Here is a 24,185-nt window from a genome sequence, read left to right as displayed (position 1 = left end):
TTTAAAAAAAAGCTGTGGTACTGTCACGAACCTCGCCGAGGATGGTGCCTCTTCCTGTTCGGGCAGTGCTCGGCGGTCGTCGTCGCCGGCCTATTAGCTGCCATCGATTCCCTTTCCGTTTGTTTTGGGTTATTGGTTAATTGGGTACACCTGTTTTGTATTAGGGTTTGTTTGTAGGGTATTTAGGGGCACTAGGCCCGCTGGGTATTTGTGCAGGCTTGTTTTTTTTTGTTACTCTGTGTTTTGATGGTGTGATTTATTATTGTATTTATTCTCCGGACTGTTTAGTCCTGTTGTTTTGGACTGGCAACTTATTTACGCCCTGTGTGTTGGCGTGACTGTTTTTGTTGCGCTGGGGAATAAATCTGAAGAAACGACTGAACCCTGCTCTCTGCGCCTGATTCCACCCACCACACCTAGTAGATCGTAACAGGTAGAAAAGACTATCAGCACATACTGAGCAGCTCACGTTATAGACAGAAGCATGCTACATGGCAGACCAATCCAAACTCCCGGCATGTCCAGCCCATCCATTGTGTCAGCTCATCATGGCTAGCGGGAAGGTTCTGGTCTTCTTTTGTGGTTAAACCAACTAGGGTCGTAATTTAAGCATTGCAAATGAACTCCAGTGTTGTCTCCCCGTACAGTTTTTAAAACTGCTAGCAGCGCATTGACAAACCAGTCTTTATTTGTAAAATAGCATTGGTGACTTGATATTGATGAAGTGCTTAATGCATAGACTTGTCCTTTCATTCAAGTGCTCAGAAAAAGTATTCCTTGAAAAACAGTTCAAATAGGCTCTTCAGTAGACAGTCTTGTAAAAGAAGTAAAAATAACAGAATGAGATAAAGGCCTGGTAGTTAACATAGCAAGCTGCGATGGCCGAGTGGTTAAGGCGTTGGACTTGAAATCCAATGGGGTTTTCCCCGCGCAGGTTTGAACCCTGCTCACAGAGCTATGACAAACCAGTTTTAATTTTGAACATATCCTTGGTGACTTGATATGGATAATGTGCTTAATGCATGGACTTGTCCTTTGATTCAAGTGCTCAGAATATTTATTCCTTGAGAAACAGTTCAAATAGGCTCTTCAGTCCAGATACTGTTGTTTGTGTTAGATTTGCGATGGAAAATCTGAGAGCCAAGTGGTTAAGTCCTCAGACTTGAAACCCAATTGAGTCTCCCTGCTCTTTTTAAAATCTTATTCTCAGTGAATAGTCCACTTGTACTTTCTCTGCACAAAGTTTTTTGACTTGTACATTAAACTTCCAACCTTCACGGCTTTGGAAAGGACCGAGGTTACTTGGCGCAATAAGGTCAATATGTCGTGCCATCAAGTTGACCATTTTGCACCAATGATGTCTGTTTCCAAATCCCAATCCCTTTACTTGCATTCCAACAGCTGCAATGGCCGAGTTCTTTAAACGTTGGACCTGAATTTCAATGGGGTCTCCCCACCCATATTCTTACCTTGCTCGAAGCGTATAGCCCACTTCTGCTTTCTCCTCATCACTTTCCCTAGATTCCTACTGCTGCGATGGCCAAGTGGTTTAAGCATTGGAATCAAAATCCATTATGTTCTCCCTGTACAGTTTTCAACTCTGCTTACAGGGCGATGATAAAGTAGACCTTTAATAATTGGATCTGTCTCCTCTGAATTTAAATTCATGGGCTTGTCTAACGATTGAGGTGCTCAGAAAATAGCTTATTTTACTTTAAAAATATTTCAACTAGGCAGTTGAATTTGGATACTTTTGTCCTTGTGTGAGCTAACTCAGCAAGCTGTGATTGCAGAGTGGTTAAATCGTTGACCTTGAAATCCATTGGGTTCGCCCAGTGCAGGTTTGAACCCTGCGCGCAGCGCTTTGACAATCCAGTCTTTATTTGTAACATATCATTGGGGACTTGATATGGATAATGCTTGGACATGTCCTTTTAGTCAAGTGCCCAGAATTTATCTTCCATGACAAACATTTAAAGTAGGCTCTTCAATAGCGATAATATGGTCATTTTAGAGGTAAAATGGACAGAACGAGATAGCGGGCTGGTTAAGGCATCGTAGGTAACAGGAGAAGCTGTGATGGCCGAGAGGTTAAGGCGTTGGATTTGAAATCCAATGAGGTCTCCCCGCGCAGGTTCGAACCCTGCTCACCTCGCTTTGGCAATCCAGTCTTTATTTGCAACATGTCATTGGGGACTTGATATGGATAATGTCCCCTGTCTAGGGTAGGGGGCAGCATTTGGAATTTTGGATGAAAAGCATGCCCAAATTTAACGGCCTGCTACTCGGGATCAGAAGATATGACATGCATATAACTGGTATATTTGGATAGAAAACACTCTAAAGTTTCCAAAACTGTTAAAATAGAATCTGTGAGTAAAACAGAACTGATTTAGCAGGCGAAAACCTGAGAAAAATCCATTCAGGAAGTAGTTTTTTTGTTGGTTTTGTAGTTTTCTATTCAATGCCATTACAGTATCCATTGACATAGGACTCCATTTGCAGTTCCTATGCCTTCCACTAGATATCAACAGTCTTTAGAAATTGTTTCAGGCTTGTATTCTTATAAATGAGGGAGTAAGAGCAGTCTGAATGAGTGGACCCAAACGTGACGCAGAGTTTTTTCAGGCGCATGTGCATTTCTTGTTTACCTTTTATATTGATGACGTTATCGTCCGGTTGAAATATTATAGATCATTTAGGCTAAAAAAACAACCTTAGGATTGAATATAAACATCGTTTTACATGTTTCTATGAACTTTACGGATACAATTAGCATTTTTGTCTGATTGTTTTGACTGAGTTTGAGCCTGTGGATTACTGAAGAAAACTCGCTAACAAAACGGAGGTTTTTGGATATAAAGAGACTTCATCTAACAAAAGGAACATTTATTGAGAAAATGTAAGTCTTCTGATTAACACCATATGAAGATCATCAAAGGTAAGGGATTAATTTTATCTCTATTTCTGAGTTTTGTGACGCTTCTGCTTGGCTGGTTACTGTTTGTAATAATTTGTCAACTGGGCTATGTTCTGGGCTAGGTATGTTCTGGGCTAGGTATACTTTCACCGAAAAGCATTTTATACATATGACACTGTGGTTGGTTTAACAAGAAGTTAATCTTTAAACCTATGTAAAATATGTTTTGTTTTTTGAATTTTTATAATGAGCATTTCTGTAATTGAATTTGGCGCTCGGCAACCTCACTGGATGTTTGCCAGATGGGAGGATAGCGTCCCACATACCCTAGAGAGGTTAATCCCTGGACTTGTCCTTTGATTCAAGTGCTCAGAATGTATCTTCCTGAACAAAGAGTTCAAATCGTCTCTTCAGTACAGATCCTGCTGGTTGTGAGATAGCCGACCTGTTAAGGCCTGCGAGATAACAGAGCAACCTGTGATTGCAGAGTGGTTAAGGCGTTGGACTTGAAATCCAATGGTGTCTTCCTGCGCAGGTTCCAACCCTACTGGCAGGGTTTTTATTTTGAACATATCCTTGGTGACTTGATATGGATAATCTCTTTAATGCATGGACGTTGGACCTGCATTTCAATTGGTTCACCCCACCCATGTTTTAACCTCTAGCGACGAGCAATCCCGTATCCGGGAGCGTAATCATAGCCTCAAGTGCATTACCATAACGCTACGTTTCCAATTCATGAAAATCGCAAATGAAATGAAATAAATATATTGAAACACAAGCTTAGCCTTTTGTTAACAACACTGTCATCTCCGATTTTCAAAATATGCATTACAGCCAACGCTAGACAAGCATTTGTGTAAGTTTAGCATGGCATAATGCTATATTAGGCTGTGCTGGCAGCAGGCAACATTTTCACAAAAATAAGAAAAGCAACCAAATTAAATAATTTACCTTTGAAGAACTTCAGATGCTTTCACTCAGGAGACTCCCAGTTAGATAGCAAATGTTCCTTTTTTCCAAAAATAATATTTTTGTAGGCGAAAAAGGTCACGTTTGTTCATCCTGCTTGGCTGAGAAATCGATCGAAAATACGGCAAACTTTTTTCAAAATTTGCTCCATAATATCGACAGAAACACGGCAAACGTTGTTTAGGATCCATCCTCAAGGTGTTTTTAACAAATGTATTCGATAATACATCCGTGGAGGCAGTTGGTTTCTCATAAGAAACAATTGGAAAAATGGCTACCTCAGTATTTTACGCAAGGTTTTCTCCGGGAGACACCATGCGTGTACTCGCCCTATATGGTCTCTTACAGCCATTCTCCAATGGAAATGCCTGAAAAGACATCACAAATGCTGCAGACACCTTGGGCAAAACGTGAAAAACGTAAGCTGACTCCTAGCTCCTTCACAGCCATATAAGGAGTCATTGGCATGAGGCGGTTTCAAAAAATGCGGCACTTCCTGATTGGATTTTTATCAGGGTTTAGCCTGTAACATCAGTTCTGTGGCACTCACAGACAATATATTTGCAGTTTTGGAAACGTCAGAGTGTTTTCTTTCCAAAGCTGTCAATTATATGCATAGTCGAGCATCTTTTCATGAAAAAATATCTTGTTTAAAACGGGAATGTTTTCATCCAAAAATTAAAAGAGCCCCTATATCATTGCTCGAAGCGAATAGGCCACTTGTTCTTTCTCCTCATCACTTTCCTTAGTTTCCTACTGCTGCGATGGCCAAGTGGTTTAAGCATTGCAAATGAACTCCAGTGATGTCTCCCGTACAGTTTTTAAAACTGCTCGCAGCGCATTGACAAACCAGTCTTTATTTGTAAAATAGCATTGGTGACTTGATATTCAAGATATTCAAGCTTGCTGGTTGTGAGAAAGCCGAGCTGTTAAGGACTGCAAGATAACAGAGTAAGTTTTGATGGCAGAGTGGTTAAGGCTTTGGACTTGAAATCCAATGTTGTCTTCCTGCGCAGGGTTGAACTCCGCTCGCAGTGCTATGATAAACCAGTATTTTGAACATATCCTTGGTGACTTGATATGGATAATGTGCTTAATCTATGGACTTGTCCTTTGATTCAAGTGCTCAGAATACAAATTCCTTGAGAAACAGTTCAAATTGGCTCTTCAGAAGATAGTCTAGTCTTTACAGATGTAAAATGGACAGAATTAGATAGCCGACTGGTTAATGCTTGGTAGTTAATGTAACATGCTTTGTTGGCCCAGGGGTTAAGGTGTTGGAAATCCAGTGAAGGCTCCCTCCCATACAGGTTTGAACCCTGTTCACAGAGCTTTGCCAAACCAGTGTTTTGAACTTATCCTTGGTGACTTGATATGGATAATCTCTTTAATACATGGACTTGTCCAGTGATTCACGTGCTCAGAATACTTTTGTCTTTGTGTGAGCTAATTCAGAAAGCTGTGATGGCCGAGTGGTTAAGACGTGATTTGGCGCAATAAGATCAATATGTCGTGCCATCAAGTTTACCATTTTACACCAATGATGTCTGTTTCCGAATCCCAATCCCTTTACTTGCATTCTAACAGCTGCAATGGCCGAGTTCTTTAGACGTTGGACCTGAATTTCAATTGGGTCTCCCCACCCATGTTTTAACATTGCTCGAAGCGAATAGCCCACTTGCTCTTTCTCCTCATCACTTTCCTTAGATTCCTACTGCTGCCATGGCCAAGTGGTTTAAACATTGCAAATGAACTCCAGTGTTGTCTCCCCGTACAGTTTTTAAAACTGCTCGCAGCGCATTGACAAACCAGTCTTTATTTGTAAAATAGCATTGGTGACTTGATATTGATGAAGTGCTTAATGCGTAGACTTGTCCTTTGATTCAAGTGCTCAGAATATGTATTCCTTAAAAAACAGTTCAAATAGGCTCTTCAGTAGACAGTCTAGTCTTTACAGAAGTAAAATTGACAGAATGAGATAAGCGACTGGTTAAGGCCTGGTAGTTAACGAAGCAAGCTGCGATGGCCAAGTGGTTAAGGCGTTGGACTTGAAATCCAATGGGGTCTCCCCGCGCAGGTTCGAACCCTGCTCACAGCGCTATGACAAACCAGTTTTTATTTTTGACATATCCTTGGTGACTTGATATGGATAATGTGCTTAATGCATGGACTTGTCCTTTGATTCAAGTGCTCAGACTATTTCTTCCTTGGCAAAGACTTCAAATAGGCTCTACAGTCAAGATCCTGCTGGTTCTGTGAAAGTCGAGCTGTTAAGGACTGCAAGATAACAGAGTAAGTTTTGATGGCAGAGTGGTTAAGGCTTTGGACTTGAAATCCAATGTTGTCTTCCTGCGCAGAGTTGAACTCCGCTCGCAGTGCTATGATAAACCAGTATTTTGAACATATCCTTGGTGACTTGATATGGATAATGTGCTTAATCCATGGACTTGTCCTTTGATTCAAGTGCTCAGAATACAAATTCCTTGAGAAACAGTTCAAATTGGCTCTTCAGAAGATAGTCTAGTCTTTACAGATGTAAAATGGACAGAATTAGATAGCCGACTGGTTAATGTTTGGTAGTTAACGTAACATGCTTTGATGGCCCAGTGGTTAAGGCGTTGGAAATCCAGTGAAGGCTGTACAGGTTTGAACCCTGTTCACAGAGCTTTGCCAAACCAGTGTTTTGAACTTATCCTTGGTGACTTGATATGGATAATCTCTTTAATACATGGACTTGTCCAGTGATTCACGTGCTCAGAATACTTTTGTCTTTGTGTGAGCTAATTCAGAAAGCTGTGATGGCCGAGTGGTTAAGACGTGATTTGGAGCAATAAGATCAATATGTCGTGCCATCAAGTTTACCATTTTACACCAATGATGTCTGTTTCCAAATCCCAATCCCTTTACTTGCATTCCAACAGCTGCAATGGCCGAGTTCTTTAGACGTTGGACCTGAATTTCAATGGGGTCTCCCCACCCATGTTTTAACATTGCTCGAAGCGAATAGCCCACTTGCTCTTTCTCCTCATCACTTTCCTTAGATTCCTACTGCTGCCATGGCCAAGTGGTTTAATAATTGCAAATGAACTCCAGTGTTGTCTCCCCGTACAGTTTTTAAAACTGCTCGCAGCGCATTGACAAACCAGTCTTTATTTGTAAAATAGCATTGGTGACTTGATATTGATGAAGTGCTTAATGCGTAGACTTGTCCTTTGATTCAAGTGCTCAGAATATGTATTCCTTAAAAAACAGTTCAAATAGGCTCTTCAGTAGACAGTCTAGTCTTTACAGAAGTAAAATTGACAGAATGAGATAAGCGACTGGTTAAGGCCTGGTAGTTAACGAAGCAAGCTGCGATGGCCGAGTGGTTAAGGCGTTGGACTTGAAATCCAATGGGGTCTCCCCGCGCAGGTTCGAACCCTGCTCACAGCGCTATGACAAACCAGTTTTTATTTTTAACATATGTGACTTGATATGGATAATGTGCTTAATGCATGGACTTGTCCTTTGATTCAAGTGCTCAGACTATTTCTTCCTGGACAAAGAGTTCAAATAGGCTCTTCAGTCCAGATCCTGCTGGTTGTGAGAAAGCCGAGCTGTTAAGGACTGCAAGATAACAGAGTAAGTTTTGATGGCAGAGTGGTTAAGGCTTTGGACTTGAAATCCAATGTTGTCTTCCTGCGCAGGGTTGAACTCCGCTCACAGTGCTATGATAAACCAGTATTTTGAACATATCCTTGGTGACTTGATATGGATAATGTGCTTAATCCATGGACTTGTCCTTTGATTCAAGTGCTCAGAATTTTTCTTTGAAGACAAAGAATTCAAATAGGCTCTTCAGTACAGATCCTGCTGGTTGTGAGAAAGTCGAGCTGTTAAGGACTGCAAGATAACAGAGTAAGTTTTGATGGCAGAGTGGTTAAGGCTTTGGACTTGAAATCCAATGTTGTCTTCCTGCGCAGGGTTGAACTCCGCTCGCAGTGCTATGATAAACCAGTATTTTGAACATATCCTTGGTGACTTGATATGGATAATGTGCTTAATCCATGGACTTGTCCTTTGATTCAAGTGCTCAGAATACAAATTCCTTGAGAAACAGTTCAAATTGGCTCTTCAGAAGATAGTCTAGTCTTTACAGATGTAAAATGGACAGAATTAGATAGCCGACTGGTTAATTGTCATGTATTGTCATGTTGTGTCTTTCTGTCCTTTCCTTTCACCCTGTCTCCCTCTGCTGGTCGTATTAGGTTACCTTTTCTCCCCCGCTTTCCCCCAGCTGTTCCTTGTCTCCTCCTAACTACCCATTCACCCCGTTTCCCACCTGTTCCCTTTTTCCCTCTGATTAGGTCCCTATATCTCTCTCTGTTTTTGTTCCTGTCCTTGTCGGATTCTTGTTTGTTGTGTTTCATGCCTGAGCCAGACTATCGTCATGTTTGCTGTAACCTTGTCCTGTCCTGTCGGAATCTGCCGGTCTATCTGAGCCTACCTATGTTTGGTTATTAAAGAAGCTCTGTTTAAGTTAGTTCGCTTTTGGGTCCTCATTCACTCACCGTAACAGAAGAATCCGACCAAGAATGGACCCAGCGACTTCAGATCCTCTCCACTCAGCCGTCGAGATCCAGGGAGCGATGCTAGGCAGACACGAGCAGGAATTGTCTGCTGCTCGACATGCCGTTGAGACCCTGGCCACCCAAGTCTCCAACCTCACAGAACAGGTTCACCATCTCCGCCTCGATCCACCGGCCACTTCCAGGGCTTTCGAATCTCCGGAGCCCAGAATCAATAACCCGCCGTGTTACTCTGGGGAGCCCACTGAATGCCGCTCGTTCCTCACCCAGTGTGATATTGTGTTTTCTCTCCAGCCCAACACTTACTCCTGGAGCACTGCTCGTGTCGCCTACGTCATATCTCTCCTTATTGGACGGGCTCGTGAGTGGGGCACGGCAATCTGGGAGGCAAGGGCTGAGTGTACTAACCAGTATCAGGACTTTAAGGAGGAGATGATACGGGTTTTTGATCGATCTGTTTTTGGGGAGGAGGCTTCCAGGGCCCTGTCTTCCCTATGTCAAGGTAATCGATCCATAACAGACTACTCTATTGAGTTTCGCACTCTTGCTGCCTCCAGTGGCTGGAACGAGCCGGCTTTGCTCGCTCGTTTTCTGGAGGGTCTCCGCGCAGAGGTAAAGGATGAGATTCTCTCCCGGGAGGTCCCTTCCAGCGTGGATTCCCTGATTGAACTCGCTATTCGCATTGAGCGACGGGTTGATCTTCGTCACCGAGCTCGTGGAAAGGAGCTCGCGTTCTCCGTTGCCCCCCTCTCCGCATCACTACCATCTTCCTCTGCCGGCTCGGGAGCTGAGCCTATGCAGCTGGGAGGTATCCGCATCTCGACTAAGGAGAGGGAACGGAGAATCACCAACCGCCTCTGTCTCTATTGCGGTTCTGCTGGTCATTTTGTCACTTCATGTCCAGTAAAAGCCAGAGCTCATCAGTAAGCGGAGGGCTACTGGTGAGCGCTACTACTCCTGTCTCTCCTTCAAGATCCTGCACTACCTTGTCGGTCCATCTACGCTGGACCGGTTCGTCAGCTTCCTGCAGTGCCTTAATAGACTCTGGGGCGGAGGGCTGTTTTATGGACGAGACCTGGGCTCGGGAACATGACATTCCTCTCAGACAGTTAAGGGAGTCCACGGCCTTGTTCGCCCTGGATGGTAGTCCTCTCCCCAGGATTCAGCGTGAGACGCTACCTTTAACCCTCACTGTTTCTGGTAATCATAGCGAAACCATTTCTTTTTTGATTTTTCGTTCACCTTTTACACCTGTTGTTTTGGGCCATCCCTGGCTAGTTTGTCATAATCCTTCCATTAATTGGTCTAGTAATTCTATCCTCTCCTGGAACGTCTCTTGTCATGTGAAATGTTTAATGTCTGCTATCCCTCCTGTTTCCTCTGTCTCTTCTTCACAGGAGGAGCCTGGTGATTTGACAGGGGTGCCGGAGGAATATCACGATCTGCGCACGGTGTTCAGTCGGTCCAGGGCCACCTCTCTTCCTCCACACCGGTCGTATGATTGTAGTATTGATCTCCTTCCGGGAACCACTCCCCCCCGGGGTAGACTATACTCTCTGTCGGCTCCCGAACGTAAGGCTCTCGAGGATTATTTGTCTGTAGCTCTTGACGCCGGTACCATAGTCCCCTCCTCCTCTCCCGCCGGAGCGGGGTTTTTTTTTGTCAAGAAGAAGGACGGGTCTCTGCGCCCCTGCATAGATTATCGAGGGCTGAATGACATAACAGTTAAGAATCGTTATCCGCTTCCTCTTATGTCTTCAGCCTTCGAGATCCTGCAGGGAGCCAGGTTTTTCACTAAGTTGGACCTTCGTAACGCTTACCATCTCGTGCGCATCAGGGAGGGGGACGAGTGGAAGACGGCGTTTAACACTCCGTTAGGGCACTTTGAATACCGGGTTCTTCCTTTCGGCCTCGCTAACGCTCCAGCTGTCTTTCAGGCATTAGTCAATGATGTCCTGAGAGACATGCTGAACATCTTTGTTTTCGTTTACCTTGACGATATCCTGATTTTTTTCACCGTCACTCCAGATTCATCTTCAGCACGTTCGACGTGTCCTCCAGCGCCTTTTAGAGAATTGTCTTTTTGTGAAGGCTGAGAAGTGCACTTTTCATGCCTCCTCCGTCACATTTCTCGGTTCTGTTATTTCCGCTGAAGGCATTAAGATGGATCCCGCTAAGGTCCAAGCTGTCATTGATTGGCCCGCCCCTAAGTCACGCGTCGAGCTGCAGCGCTTTCTCGGCTTCGCGAACTTCTATCGTCGTTTCATCCGTAATTTCGGTCAGGTGGCAGCTCCTCTCACAGCCCTTACTTCTGTCAAGACGTGCTTTAAGTGGTCCGTTTCCGCCCAGGGAGCTTTTGATCTCCTCAAGAATCGTTTTACATCCGCTCCTATCCTTGTTACACCTGACGTCTCTAGACAGTTCGTTGTCGAGGTTGACGCGTCAGAGGTGGGCGTGGGAGCCATTCTTTCTCAGCGCTCCCTCTCTGACGACAAGGTCCACCCATGCGCGTATTTTTCTCATCGCCTGTCGCCGTCGGAACGTAACTATGATGTGGGAAACCGCGAACTGCTCGCCATCCGGTTAGCCCTAGGCGAATGGCGACAGTGGTTGGAGGGGGCGACCGTTCCTTTTGTCGTTTGGACTGACCATAGGAACCTTGAGTACATCCGTTCTGCCAAACGACTTAATGCGCGTCAGGCGCGTTGGGCGCTGTTTTTCGCTCGTTTCGAGTTCGTGATTTCTTATCGTCCGGGCTCTAAGAACACCAAGCCTGATGCTTTATCTCGTCTCTTCAGTTCTTCAGTAGCCTCCACTGACCCCGAGGGGATTCTCCCTGAGGGGCGTGTTGTCGGGTTGACTGTCTGGGGAATTGAGAGGCAGGTAAAGCAAGCGCTCACTCACACTCCGTCGCCGCGCGCTTGTCCTAGGAACCTTCTTTTCGTTCCCGTTCCTACTCGTCTGGCCGTTCTTCAGTGGGCTCACTCTGCCAAGTTAGCCGGCCACCCTGGCGTTCGGGGTACGCTTGCTTCCATTCGCCAGCGTTTTTGGTGGCCCACCCGGGAGCATGACACGCGTCGTTTCGTGGCTGCTTGTTCGGTCTGCGCGCAGACTAAGTCCGGTAACTCCCCTCCTGCCGGCCGTCTCAGGCCGCTTCCCATTCCCTCTCGACCGTGGTCTCACATCGCCTTAGATTTTGTCACCGGACTGCCTTCGTCAGCGGGGAAGACTGTTATTCTTACGGTTGTCGATAGGTTCTCTAAGGCGGCTCATTTCATTCCCCTTGCTAAGCTTCCTTCTGCTAAAGAGACGGCACAAATCATCATCGAGAATGTTTTCAGAATTCATGGCCTTCCGTCAGACGTCGTTTCGGACAGAGGTCCGCAATTCACGTCTCAATTTTGGAGGGAGTTTTGCCGTTTGATTGGGGCTTCCGTCAGTCTCTCTTCCGGTTTTCACCCCCAGTCTAACGGTCAAGCAGAACGGGCCAATCAGACTATTGGTCGCATCTTACGCAGTCTTTCTTTTCGCAACCCTGCGTCTTGGTCAGAACAGCTCCCCTGGGCAGAATACGCCCACAACTCGCTTCCTTCGTCTGCGACCGGGCTATCTCCTTTTCAGAGTAGCCTCGGGTACCAGCCTCCGCTGTTCTCATCTCAGTTCGCCGAGTCCAGCGTCCCCTCCGCTCAGGCTTTTGTCCAACGTTGCGAGCGCACCTGGAAGAGGGTCAGGTCTGCACTTTGCCGTTATAGGACGCAGACTGTGAGGGCTGCTAATAAGCGTAGAACTAAGAGTCCTAGATATTGTCGCGGTCAGAGAGTTTGGCTCTCCACTCAGAACCTTCCCCTTAAGACGGCTTCTCGCAAGTTGACCCCGCGGTTCATTGGTCCGTTCCGTATTTCTCGGGTCATTAATCCTGTCACAGTTCGACTTCTTCTTCCGCGATACCTTCGTTGCGTCCACCCGGTCTTCCATGTCTCCTGTATTAAGCCCGTTCTTCGCGCCCCCGCTCGTCTCCCCCCCCCCCCCCCCATCCTTGTCGAGGGCGCACCCATCTACAGGGTCCGCAGGATTTTGGACATGCGTCCTCGGGGCCGTGGTCACCAGTACCTCGTTGATTGGGAGGGGTACGGTCCTGAGGAGAGGAGTTGGGTTCCCTCTCGGGACGTGCTGGACCGTGCGCTGATCGAGGATTTCCTCCGTTGCCGCCAGGTTTCCTCCTCGAGTGCGCCAGGAGGCGCTCGGTGAGTGGGGGGGTACTGTCATGTATTGTCATGTTGTGTCTTTCTGTCCTTTCCTTTCACCCTGTCTCCCTCTGCTGGTCGTATTAGGTTACCTTTTCTCCCCCGCTTTCCCCCAGCTGTTCCTTGTCTCCTCCTAACTACCCATTCACCACGTTTCCCACCTGTTCCCTTTTTCCCTCTGATTAGGTCCCTATATCTCTCTCTGTTTTTTTTCCTGTCCTTGTCGGATTCTTGTTTGTTGTGTTTCATGCCTGAGCCAGACTATCGTCATGTTTGCTGTAACCTTGTCCTGTCCTGTCGGAATCTGCCGGTCTATCTGAGCCTACCTATGTTTGGTTATTAAAGAAGCTCTGTTTAAGTTAGTTCGCTTTTGGGTCCTCATTCACTCACCGTAACATTAATGTTTGGTAGTTAACGTAACATGCTTTGATGGCCCAGTGGTTAAGGCGTTGGAAATCCAGTGAAGGCTGTACAGGTTTGAACCCTGTTCACAGAGCTTTGCCAAACCAGTGTTTTGAACTTATCCTTGGTGACTTGATATGGATAATCTCTTTAATACATGGACTTGTCCAGTGATTCACGTGCTCAGAATACTTTTGTCTTTGTGTGAGCTAATTCAGAAAGCTGTGATGGCCGAGTGGTTAAGACGTGATTTGGAGCAATAAGATCAATATGTCGTGCCATCAAGTTTACCATTTTACACCAATGATGTCTGTTTCCAAATCCCAATCCCTTTACTTGCATTCCAACAGCTGCAATGGCCGAGTTCTTTAGACGTTGGACCTGAATTTCAATGGGGTCTCCCCACCCATGTTTTAACATTGCTCGAAGCGAATAGCCCACTTGCTCTTTCTCCTCATCACTTTCCTTAGATTCCTACTGCTGCCATGGCCAAGTGGTTTAATAATTGCAAATGAACTCCAGTGTTGTCTCCCCGTACAGTTTTTAAAACTGCTCGCAGCGCATTGACAAACCAGTCTTTATTTGTAAAATAGCATTGGTGACTTGATATTGATGAAGTGCTTAATGCGTAGACTTGTCCTTTGATTCAAGTGCTCAGAATATGTATTCCTTAAAAAACAGTTCAAATAGGCTCTTCAGTAGACAGTCTAGTCTTTACAGAAGTAAAATTGACAGAATGAGATAAGCGACTGGTTAAGGCCTGGTAGTTAACGAAGCAAGCTGCGATGGCCGAGTGGTTAAGGCGTTGGACTTGAAATCCAATGGGGTCTCCCCGCGCAGGTTCGAACCCTGCTCACAGCGCTATGACAAACCAGTTTTTATTTTTAACATATCCTCGGTGACTTGATATGGATAATGTGTTTAATGCATGGACTTGTCCTTTGATTCAAGTGCTCAGACTATTTCTTCCTTGACAAAGAGTTCAAATAGGCTCTTCAGTCCAGATCCTGCTGGTTGTGAGAAAGCCGAGCTGTTAAGGACTGCAAGATAACAGAGTAAGTTTTGATGGCAGAGTGGTTAAGGCTTTGGACTTGAAATCCAATGTTGTCTTCCTGCGCAGGGTTGAACTCCGCTCACAGTGCTATGATAAACCAGTATTTTGAACATATCCTTGGTGACTTGATATGGATAATGTGCTTAATCCATGGACTTGTCCTTTGATTCAAGTGCTCAGAATTTTTCTTTGAAGACAAAGAATTCAAATAGGCTCTTCAGTACAGATCCTGCTGGTTGTGAGAAAGTCGAGCTGTTAAGGACTGCAAGATAACAGAGTAAGTTTTGATGGCAGAGTGGTTAAGGCTTTGGACTTGAAATCCAATGTTGTCTTCCTGCGCAGGGTTGAACTCCGCTCGCAGTGCTATGATAAACCAGTATTTTGAACATATCCTTGGTGACTTGATATGGATAATGTGCTTAATCCATGGACTTGTCCTTTGATTCAAGTGCTCAGAATACAAATTCCTTGAGAAACAGTTCAAATTGGCTCTTCAGAAGATAGTCTAGTCTTTACAGATGTAAAATGGACAGAATTAGATAGCCGACTGGTTAATGTTTGGTAGTTAACGTAACATGCTTTGATGGCCCAGTGGTTAAGGCGTTGGAAATCCAGTGAAGGCTGTACAGGTTTGAACCCTGTTCACAGAGCTTTGCCAAACCAGTGTTTTGAACTTATCCTTGGTGACTTGATATGGATAATCTCTTTAATACATGGACTTGTCCAGTGATTCACGTGCTCAGAATACTTTTGTCTTTGTGTGAGCTAATTCAGAAAGCTGTGATGGCCGAGTGGTTAAGACGTGATTTGGAGCAATAAGATCAATATGTCGTGCCATCAAGTTTACCATTTTACACCAATGATGTCTGTTTCCAAATCCCAATCCCTTTACTTGCATTCCAACAGCTGCAATGGCCGAGTTCTTTAGACGTTGGACCTGAATTTCAATGGGGTCGCCCCACCCATGTTTTAACATTGCTCGAAGCGAATAGCCCACTTGCTCTTTCTCCTCATCACTTTCCTTAGATTCCTACTGCTGCCATGGCCAAGTGGTTTAATAATTGCAAATGAACTCCAGTGTTGTCTCCCCGTACAGTTTTTAAAACTGCTCGCAGCGCATTGACAAACCAGTCTTTATTTGTAAAATAGCATTGGTGACTTGATATTGATGAAGTGCTTAATGCGTAGACTTGTCCTTTGATTCAAGTGCTCAGAATATGTATTCCTTAAAAAACAGTTCAAATAGGCTCTTCAGTAGACAGTCTAGTCTTTACAGAAGTAAAATTGACAGAATGAGATAAGCGACTGGTTAAGGCCTGGTAGTTAACGAAGCAAGCTGCGATGGCCGAGTGGTTAAGGCGTTGGAATTGAAATCCAATGGGGTCTCCCCGTGCAGGTTCGAACCCTGCTCACAGCGCTATGACAAACCAGTTTTTATTTTTAACATATCCTCGGTGACTTGATATGGATAATGTGCTTAATGCATGGACTTGTCCTTTGATTCAAGTGCTCAGACTATTTCTTCCTTGACAAAGAGTTCAAATAGGCTCTTCAGTCCAGATCCTGCTGGTTGTGAGAAAGCCGAGCTGTTAAGGACTGCAAGATAACAGAGTAAGTTTTGATGGCAGAGTGGTTAAGGCTTTGGACTTGAAATCCAATGTTGTCTTCCTGCGCAGGGTTGAACTCCGCTCACAGTGCTATGATAAACCAGTATTTTGAACATATCCTTGGTGACTTGATATGGATAATGTGCTTAATCCATGGACTTGTCCTTTGATTCAAGTGCTCAGAATTTTTCTTTGAAGACAAAGAATTCAAATAGGCTCTTCAGTACAGATCCTGCTGGTTGTGAGAAAGTCGAGCTGTTAAGGACTGCAAGATAACAGAGTAAGTTTTGATGGCAGAGTGGTTAAGGCTTTGGACTTGAAATCCAATGTTGTCTTCCTGCGCAGGGTTGAACTCCGCTCGCAGTGCTATGATAAACCAGTATTTTGAACATATCCTTGGTGACTTGATATGGATAATGTGCTTAATCCATGGACTTGTCCTTTGATTCAAGTGCTCAGAATACAAATTCCTTGAGAAACAGTTCAAATTGGCTCTTCAGAAGATAGTCTAGTCTTTACAGATGTAAAATGGACAGAATTAGATAGCCGACTGGTTAATGTTTGGTAGTTAACGTAACATGCTTTGATGGCCCAGTGGTTAAGGCGTTGGAAATCCAGTGAAGGCTGTACAGGTTTGAACCCTGTTCACAGAGCTTTGCCAAACCAGTGTTTTGAACTTATCCTTGGTGACTTGATATGGATAATCTCTTTAATACATGGACTTGTCCAGTGATTCACGTGCTCAGAATACTTTTGTCTTTGTGTGAGCTAATTCAGAAAGCTGTGATGGCCGAGTGGTTAAGACGTGATTTGGAGCAATAAGATCAATATGTCGTGCCATCAAGTTTACCATTTTACACCAATGATGTCTGTTTCCAAATCCCAATCCCTTTACTTGCATTCCAACAGCTGCAATGGCCGAGTTCTTTAGACGTTGGACCTGAATTTCAATGGGGTCTCCCCACCCATGTTTTAACATTGCTCGAAGCGAATAGCCCACTTGCTCTTTCTCCTCATCACTTTCCTTAGATTCCTACTGCTGCCATGGCCAAGTGGTTTAATAATTGCAAATGAACTCCAGTGTTGTCTCCCCGTACAGTTTTTAAAACTGCTCGCAGCGCATTGACAAACCAGTCTTTATTTGTAAAATAGCATTGGTGACTTGATATTGATGAAGTGCTTAATGCGTAGACTTGTCCTTTGATTCAAGTGCTCAGAATATGTATTCCTTAAAAAACAGTTCAAATAGGCTCTTCAGTAGACAGTCTAGTCTTTACAGAAGTAAAATTGACAGAATGAGATAAGCGACTGGTTAAGGCCTGGTAGTTAACGAAGCAAGCTGCGATGGCCGAGTGGTTAAGGCGTTGGACTTGAAATCCAATGGGGTCTCCCCGCGCAGGTTCGAACCCTGCTCACAGCGCTATGACAAACCAGTTTTTATTTTTAACATATCCTCGGTGACTTGATATGGATAATGTGTTTAATGCATGGACTTGTCCTTTGATTCAAGTGCTCAGACTATTTCTTCCTTGACAAAGAATTCAAATAGGCTCTTCAGTCCAGATCCTGCTGGTTGTGAGAAAGCCGAGCTGTTAAGGACTGCAAGATAACAGAGTAAGTTTTGATGGCAGAGTGGTTAAGGCTTTGGACTTGAAATCCAATGTTGTCTTCCTGCGCAGGGTTGAACTCCGCTCACAGTGCTATGATAAACCAGTATTTTGAACATATCCTTGGTGACTTGATATGGATAATGTGCTTAATCCATGGACTTGTCCTTTGATTCAAGTGCTCAGAATTTTTCTTTGAAGACAAAGAATTCAAATAGGCTCTTCAGTACAGATCCTGCTGGTTGTGAGAAAGTCGAGCTGTTAAGGACTGCAAGATAACAGAGTAAGTTTTGATGGCAGAGTGGTTAAGGCTTTGGACTTGAAATCCAATGTTGTCTTCCTGCGCAGGGTTGAACTCCGCTCGCAGTGCTATGATAAACCAGTATTTTGAACATATCCTTGGTGACTTGATATGGATAATGTGCTTAATCCATGGACTTGTCCTTTGATTCAAGTGCTCAGAATACAAATTCCTTGAGAAACAGTTCAAATTGGCTCTTCAGAAGATAGTCTAGTCTTTACAGATGTAAAATGGACAGAATTAGATAGCCGACTGGTTAATGTTTGGTAGTTAACGTAACATGCTTTGATGGCCCAGTGGTTAAGGCGTTGGAAATCCAGTGAAGGCTGTACAGGTTTGAACCCTGTTCACAGAGCTTTGCCAAACCAGTGTTTTGAACTTATCCTTGGTGACTTGATATGGATAATCTCTTTAATACATGGACTTGTCCAGTGATTCACGTGCTCAGAATACTTTTGTCTTTGTGTGAGCTAATTCAGAAAGCTGTGATGGCTGAGTGGTTAAGACGTGATTTGGAGCAATAAGATCAATATGTCGTGCCATCAAGTTTACCATTTTACACCAATGATGTCTGTTTCCAAATCCCAATCCCTTTACTTGCATTCCAACAGCTGCAATGGCCGAGTTCTTTAGACGTTGGACCTGAATTTCAATGGGGTCTCCCCACCCATGTTTTAACATTGCTCGAAGCGAATAGCCCACTTGCTCTTTCTCCTCATCACTTTCCTTAGATTCCTACTGCTGCCATGGCCAAGTGGTTTAATAATTGCAAATGAACTCCAGTGTTGTCTCCCCGTACAGTTTTTAAAACTGCTCGCAGCGCATTGACAAACCAGTCTTTATTTGTAAAATAGCATTGGTGACTTGATATTGATGAAGTGCTTAATGCGTAGACTTGTCCTTTGATTCAAGTGCTCAGAATATGTATTCCTTAAAAAACAGTTCAAATAGGCTCTTCAGTAGACAGTCTAGTCTTTACAGAAGTAAAATTGACAGAATGAGATAAGCGACTGGTTAAGGCCTGGTAGTTAACGAAGCAAGCTGCGATGGCCGAGTGGTTAAGGCGTTGGACTTGAAATCCAATGGGGTCTCCCCGCGCAGGTTCGAACCCTGCTCACAGCGCTATGACAAACCAGTTTTTATTTTTAACATATCCTCGGTGACTTGATATGGATAATGTGCTTAATGCATGGACTTGTCCTTTGATTCAAGTGCTCAGACTATTTCTTCCTTGACAAAGAGTTCAAATAGGCTCTTCAGTCCAGATCCTGCTGGTTGTGAGAAAGCCGAGCTGTTAAGGACTGCAAGATAACAGAGTAAGTTTTGATGGCAGAGTGGTTAAGGCTTTGGACTTGAAATCCAATGTTGTCTTCCTGCGCAGGGTTGAACTCCGCTCACAGTGCTATGATAAACCAGTATTTTGAACATATCCTTGGTGACTTGATATGGATAATGTGCTTAATCCATGGACTTGTCCTTTGATTCAAGTGCTCAGAATTTTTCTTTGAAGACAAAGAATTCAAATAGGCTCTTCAGTACAGATCCTGCTGGTTGTGAGAAAGTCGAGCTGTTAAGGACTGCAAGATAACAGAGTAAGTTTTGATGGCAGAGTGGTTAAGGCTTTGGACTTGAAATCCAATGTTGTCTTCCTGCGCAGGGTTGAACTCCGCTCGCAGTGCTATGATAAACCAGTATTTTGAACATATCCTTGGTGACTTGATATGGATAATGTGCTTAATCCATGGACTTGTCCTTTGATTCAAGTGCTCAGAATACAAATTCCTTGAGAAACAGTTCAAATTGGCTCTTCAGAAGATAGTCTAGTCTTTACAGATGTAAAATGGACAGAATTAGATAGCCGACTGGTTAATGTTTGGTAGTTAACGTAACATGCTTTGATGGCCCAGTGGTTAAGGCGTTGGAAATCCAGTGAAGGCTGTACAGGTTTGAACCCTGTTCACAGAGCTTTGCCAAACCAGTGTTTTGAACTTATCCTTGGTGACTTGATATGGATAATCTCTTTAATACATGGACTTGTCCAGTGATTCACGTGCTCAGAATACTTTTGTCTTTGTGTGAGCTAATTCAGAAAGCTGTGATGGCCGAGTGGTTAACACGTGATTTGGCGCAATAAGATCAATATGTCGTGCCATCAAGTTTACCATTTTACACCAATGATGTCTGTTTCCAAATCCTAATCCCTTTACTTGCATTCCAACAGCTGCAATGGCCGAGTTCTTCAGACGTTGGACCTGAATTTCAATGGGGTCTCCCCACCCATGTTTTAACATTGCTCGAAGCGAATAGCCCACTTGCCCTTTCTCCTCATCACTTTCCTTAGATTCCTACTGCTGCCATGGCCAAGTGGTTTAATCATTGCAAATGAACTCCAGTGTTGTCTCCCCGTACAGTTTTTAAAACTGCTCGCAGCGCATTGACAAACCAGTCTTTATTTGTAAAATAGCATTGGTGACTTGATATTGATGAAGTGCTTAATGCGTAGACTTGTCCTTTGATTCAAGTGCTCAGAATATGTATTCCTTAAAAAACAGTTCAAATAGGCTCTTCAGTAGACAGTCTAGTCTTTACAGAAGTAAAATTGACAGAATGAGATATGCGACTGGTTAAGGCCTGGTAGTTAACGAAGCAAGCTGCGATGGCCGAGTGGTTAAGGCTTTGGACTTGAAATCCAATGGGGTCTCCCCGCGCAGGTTCGAACACTGCTCACAGCGCTATGACAAACCAGTTTTTATTTTTAACATATCCTCGGTGACTTGATATGGATAATGTGCTTAATGCATGGACTTGTCCTTTGATTCAAGTGCTCAGACTATTTCTTCCTGGACAAAGAGTTCAAATAGGCTCTTCAGTCCAGATCCTGCTGGTTGTGAGAAAGCCGAGCTGTTAAGTGTGGGTGCCCTGGTTCACCTGGTATGCGAGGTTGTGGAGGTGGGGGGGGTCCCCTGCTGGTATCATCCCCGAAATAGAGTTAAGGACTGCAAGATAACAGAGTAAGTTTTGATGGCAGAGTGGTTAAGGCTTTGGACTTGAAATCCAATGTTGTCTTCCTGCGCAGGGTTGAACTCCGCTCACAGTGCTATGATAAACCAGTATTTTGAACATATCCTTGGTGACTTGATATGGATAATGTGCTTAATCCATGGACTTGTCCTTTGATTCAAGTGCTCAGAATTTTTCTTTGAAGACAAAGAATTCAAATAGGCTCTTCAGTACAGATCCTGCTGGTTGTGAGAAAGTCGAGCTGTTAAGGACTGCAAGATAACAGAGTAAGTTTTGATGGCAGAGTGGTTAAGGCTTTGGACTTGAAATCCAATGTTGTCTTCCTGCGCAGGGTTGAACTCCGCTCGCAGTGCTATGATAAACCAGTATTTTGAACATATCCTTGGTGACTTGATATGGATAATGTGCTTAATCCATGGACTTGTCCTTTGATTCAAGTGCTCAGAATACAAATTCCTTGAGAAACAGTTCAAATTGGCTCTTCAGAAGATAGTCTAGTCTTTACAGATGTAAAATGGACAGAATTAGATAGCCGACTGGTTAATGTTTGGTAGTTAACGTAACATGCTTTGATGGCCCAGTGGTTAAGGCGTTGGAAATCCAGTGAAGGCTGTACAGGTTTGAACCCTGTTCACAGAGCTTTGCCAAACCAGTGTTTTGAACTTATCCTTGGTGACTTGATATGGATAATCTCTTTAATACATGGACTTGTCCAGTGATTCACGTGCTCAGAATACTTTTGTCTTTGTGTGAGCTAATTCAGAAAGCTGTGATGGCCGAGTGGTTAAGACGTGATTTGGAGCAATAAGATCAATATGTCGTGCCATCAAGTTTACCATTTTACACCAATGATGTCTGTTTCCAAATCCCAATCCCTTTACTTGCATTCCAACAGCTGCAATGGCCGAGTTCTTTAGACGTTGGACCTGAATTTCAATGGGGTCTCCCCACCCATGTTTTAACATTGCTCGAAGCGAATAGCCCACTTGCTCTTTCTCCTCATCACTTTCCTTAGATTCCTACTGCTGCCATGGCCAAGTGGTTTAATCATTGCAAATTAACTCCAGTGTTGTCTCCCCGTACAGTTTTTAAAACTGCTCGCAGCGCATTGACAAACCAGTCTTTATTTGTAAAATAGCATTGGTGACTTGATATTGATGAAGTGCTTAATGCGTAGACTTGTCCTTTGATTCAAGTGCTCAGAATATGTATTCCTTAAAAAACAGTTCAAATAGGCTCTTCAGTAGACAGTCTAGTCTTTACAGAAGTAAAATTGACAGAATGAGATAAGCGACTGGTTAAGGCCTGGTAGTTAACGAAGCAAGCTGCGATGGCCGAGTGGTTAAGGCGTTGGACTTGAAATCAAATGGGGTCTCCCCGCGCAGGTTCGAACCCTGCTCACAGCGCTATGACAAACCAGTTTCTATTTTTAACATATCCTCGGTGACTTGATATGGATAATGTGCTTAATGCATGGACTTGTCCTTTGATTCAAGTGCTCAGACTATTTCTTCCTTGACAAAGAGTTCAAATAGGCTCTTCAGTCCAGATCCTGCTGGTTGTGAGAAAGCCGAGCTGTTAAGGACTGCAAGATAACAGAGTAAGTTTTGATGGCAGAGTGGTTAAGGCTTTGGACTTGAAATCCAATGTTGTGATAAACCAGTATTTTGAACATATCCTTGGTGACTTGATATGGATAATGTGCTTAATCCATGGACTTGTCCTTTGATTCAAGTGCTCAGAATACAAATTCCTTGAGAAACAGTTCAAATTGGCTCTTCAGAAGATAGTCTAGTCTTTACAGATGTAAAATGGACAGAATTAGATAGCCGACTGGTTAATGTTTGGTAGTTAACGTAACATGCTTTGATGGCCCAGCGGTTAAGGCGTTGGAAATCCAGTGAAGGCTCCCTCCCGTACAGGTTTGAACCCTGTTCACAGAGCTTTGCCAAACCAGTGTTTTGAACTTATCCTTGGTGACTTGACATGGATAATCTCTTTAATACATGGACTTGTCGAGTGATTCACGTGCTCAGAATACTTTTGTCTTTGTGTGAGCTAATTCAGAAAGCTGTGATGGCCGAGTGGTTAAGACGTGATTTGGCGCAATAAGATCAATATGTCGTGCCATCAAGTTTACCATTTTACACCAATGATGTCTGTTTCCAAATCCCAATCCCTTTACTTGCATTCCAACAGCTGCAATGGCCGAGTTCTTCAGACGTTGGACCTGAATTTCAATGGGGTCTCCCCACCCATGTTTTAACATTGCTCGAAGCGAATAGCCCACTTGCTCTTTCTCCTCATCACTTTCCTTAGATTCCTACTGCTGCCATGGCCAAGTGGTTTAATCATTGCAAATGAACTCCAGTGTTGTCTCCCCGTACAGTTTTTAAAACTGCTCGCAGCGCATTGACAAACCAGTCTTTATTTGTAAAATAGCATTGGTGACTTGATATTGATGAAGTGCTTAAAGCGTAGACTTGTCCTTTGATTCAAGTGCTCAGAATATGTATTCCTTAAAAAACAGTTCAAATAGGCTCTTCAGTAGACAGTCTAGTCTTTACAGAAGTAAAATTGACAGAATGAGATAAGCAACTGGTTAAGGCATGGTAGTTCACGATGCAAGCTGCGATGGCAGAGTGGTTAAGGCGTTGGACTTGAAATCCAATGGGGTCTCCCCGCGCAGGTTCGAACCCTGCTCACAGCGCTATGACAAACCAGTTTTTATTTTTAACATATCCTCGGTGACTTGATATGGATAATGTGCTTAATGCATGGACTTGTCCTTTGATTCAAGTGCTCAGAATATTTCTTCCTTGACAAAGAGTTCAAATAGGCTCTTCAGTCCAGATCCTGCTGGTTGTGAGAAAGTCGAGCTGTTAAGGACTGCAAGATAACAGAGTTAGTTTTGATGGCAGAGTGGTTAAGGCTTTGGACTTGAAATCCAATGTTGTCTTCCTGCGCAGGGTTGAACTCCGCTCGCAGTGCTATGATAAACCAGTATTTTGAACATATCCTTGGTGACTTGATATGGATAATGTGCTTAATCCATGGACTTGTCCTTTGATTCAAGTGCTCAGAATTTTTCTTTGAAGACAAAGAATTCAAATAGGCTCTTCAGTACAGATCCTGCTGGTTGTGAGAAAGTCGAGCTGTTAAGGACTGCAAGATAACAGAGTAAGTTTTGATGGCAGAGTGGTTAAGGCGTTGGACTTGAAATCCAATGTTGTCTTCCTGCGCAGGGTTGAACTCCGCTCACAGTGCTATGATAAACCAGTATTTTGAACATATCCTTGGTGACTTGATATGGATAATGTGCTTAATCCATGGACTTGTCCTTTGATTCAAGTGCTCAGAATTTTTCTTTGAAGACAAAGAATTCAAATAGGCTCTTCAGTACAGATCCTGCTGGTTGTGAGAAAGTCGAGCTGTTAAGGACTGCAAGATAACAGAGTAAGTTTTGATGGCAGAGTGGTTAAGGCTTTG

The 24,185-nt window shown here is 43.9% G+C and overlaps 11 non-coding genes across 11 annotated transcripts; all 11 read left to right on the top strand.

Annotated features, from left to right (window-relative positions):
* The first annotated feature begins 872 nt into the window (after window positions 1–872).
* trnas-uga lies at window positions 873–957 on the top strand. Its single transcript has one exon. It is a non-coding gene; the product is annotated as a tRNA-Ser (tRNA).
* Window positions 958–2,068: 1,111 nt separating this feature from the next.
* Window positions 2,069–2,155, top strand: trnas-uga. Its single transcript has one exon. It is a non-coding gene; the product is annotated as a tRNA-Ser (tRNA).
* A 3,753-nt stretch (window positions 2,156–5,908) lies between these two features.
* Window positions 5,909–5,990, top strand: trnas-uga. Its single transcript has one exon. It is a non-coding gene; the product is annotated as a tRNA-Ser (tRNA).
* Window positions 5,991–7,242: 1,252 nt separating this feature from the next.
* On the top strand, window positions 7,243–7,324 carry trnas-uga. Its single transcript has one exon. It is a non-coding gene; the product is annotated as a tRNA-Ser (tRNA).
* A 6,561-nt stretch (window positions 7,325–13,885) lies between these two features.
* Window positions 13,886–13,967, top strand: trnas-uga. The gene has a single exon. It is a non-coding gene; the product is annotated as a tRNA-Ser (tRNA).
* Window positions 13,968–15,495: 1,528 nt separating this feature from the next.
* trnas-uga lies at window positions 15,496–15,577 on the top strand. The gene has a single exon. It is a non-coding gene; the product is annotated as a tRNA-Ser (tRNA).
* A 1,528-nt stretch (window positions 15,578–17,105) lies between these two features.
* Window positions 17,106–17,187, top strand: trnas-uga. The gene has a single exon. It is a non-coding gene; the product is annotated as a tRNA-Ser (tRNA).
* A 1,528-nt stretch (window positions 17,188–18,715) lies between these two features.
* On the top strand, window positions 18,716–18,797 carry trnas-uga. The gene has a single exon. It is a non-coding gene; the product is annotated as a tRNA-Ser (tRNA).
* A 1,528-nt stretch (window positions 18,798–20,325) lies between these two features.
* trnas-uga lies at window positions 20,326–20,407 on the top strand. The gene has a single exon. It is a non-coding gene; the product is annotated as a tRNA-Ser (tRNA).
* Window positions 20,408–22,020: 1,613 nt separating this feature from the next.
* trnas-uga lies at window positions 22,021–22,102 on the top strand. The gene has a single exon. It is a non-coding gene; the product is annotated as a tRNA-Ser (tRNA).
* A 1,222-nt stretch (window positions 22,103–23,324) lies between these two features.
* On the top strand, window positions 23,325–23,406 carry trnas-uga. Its single transcript has one exon. It is a non-coding gene; the product is annotated as a tRNA-Ser (tRNA).
* The last annotated feature ends 779 nt before the right edge of the window (window positions 23,407–24,185 follow it).

This window comes from Oncorhynchus mykiss, chromosome 28 (assembly GCF_013265735.2).
Source record: "Oncorhynchus mykiss isolate Arlee chromosome 28, USDA_OmykA_1.1, whole genome shotgun sequence".
Taxonomy (NCBI): domain Eukaryota; kingdom Metazoa; phylum Chordata; class Actinopteri; order Salmoniformes; family Salmonidae; genus Oncorhynchus; species Oncorhynchus mykiss.
The sequence above is the reverse complement of the archived record's forward strand: the minus strand, read 5'-3'. Positions and strand labels throughout refer to the sequence as shown.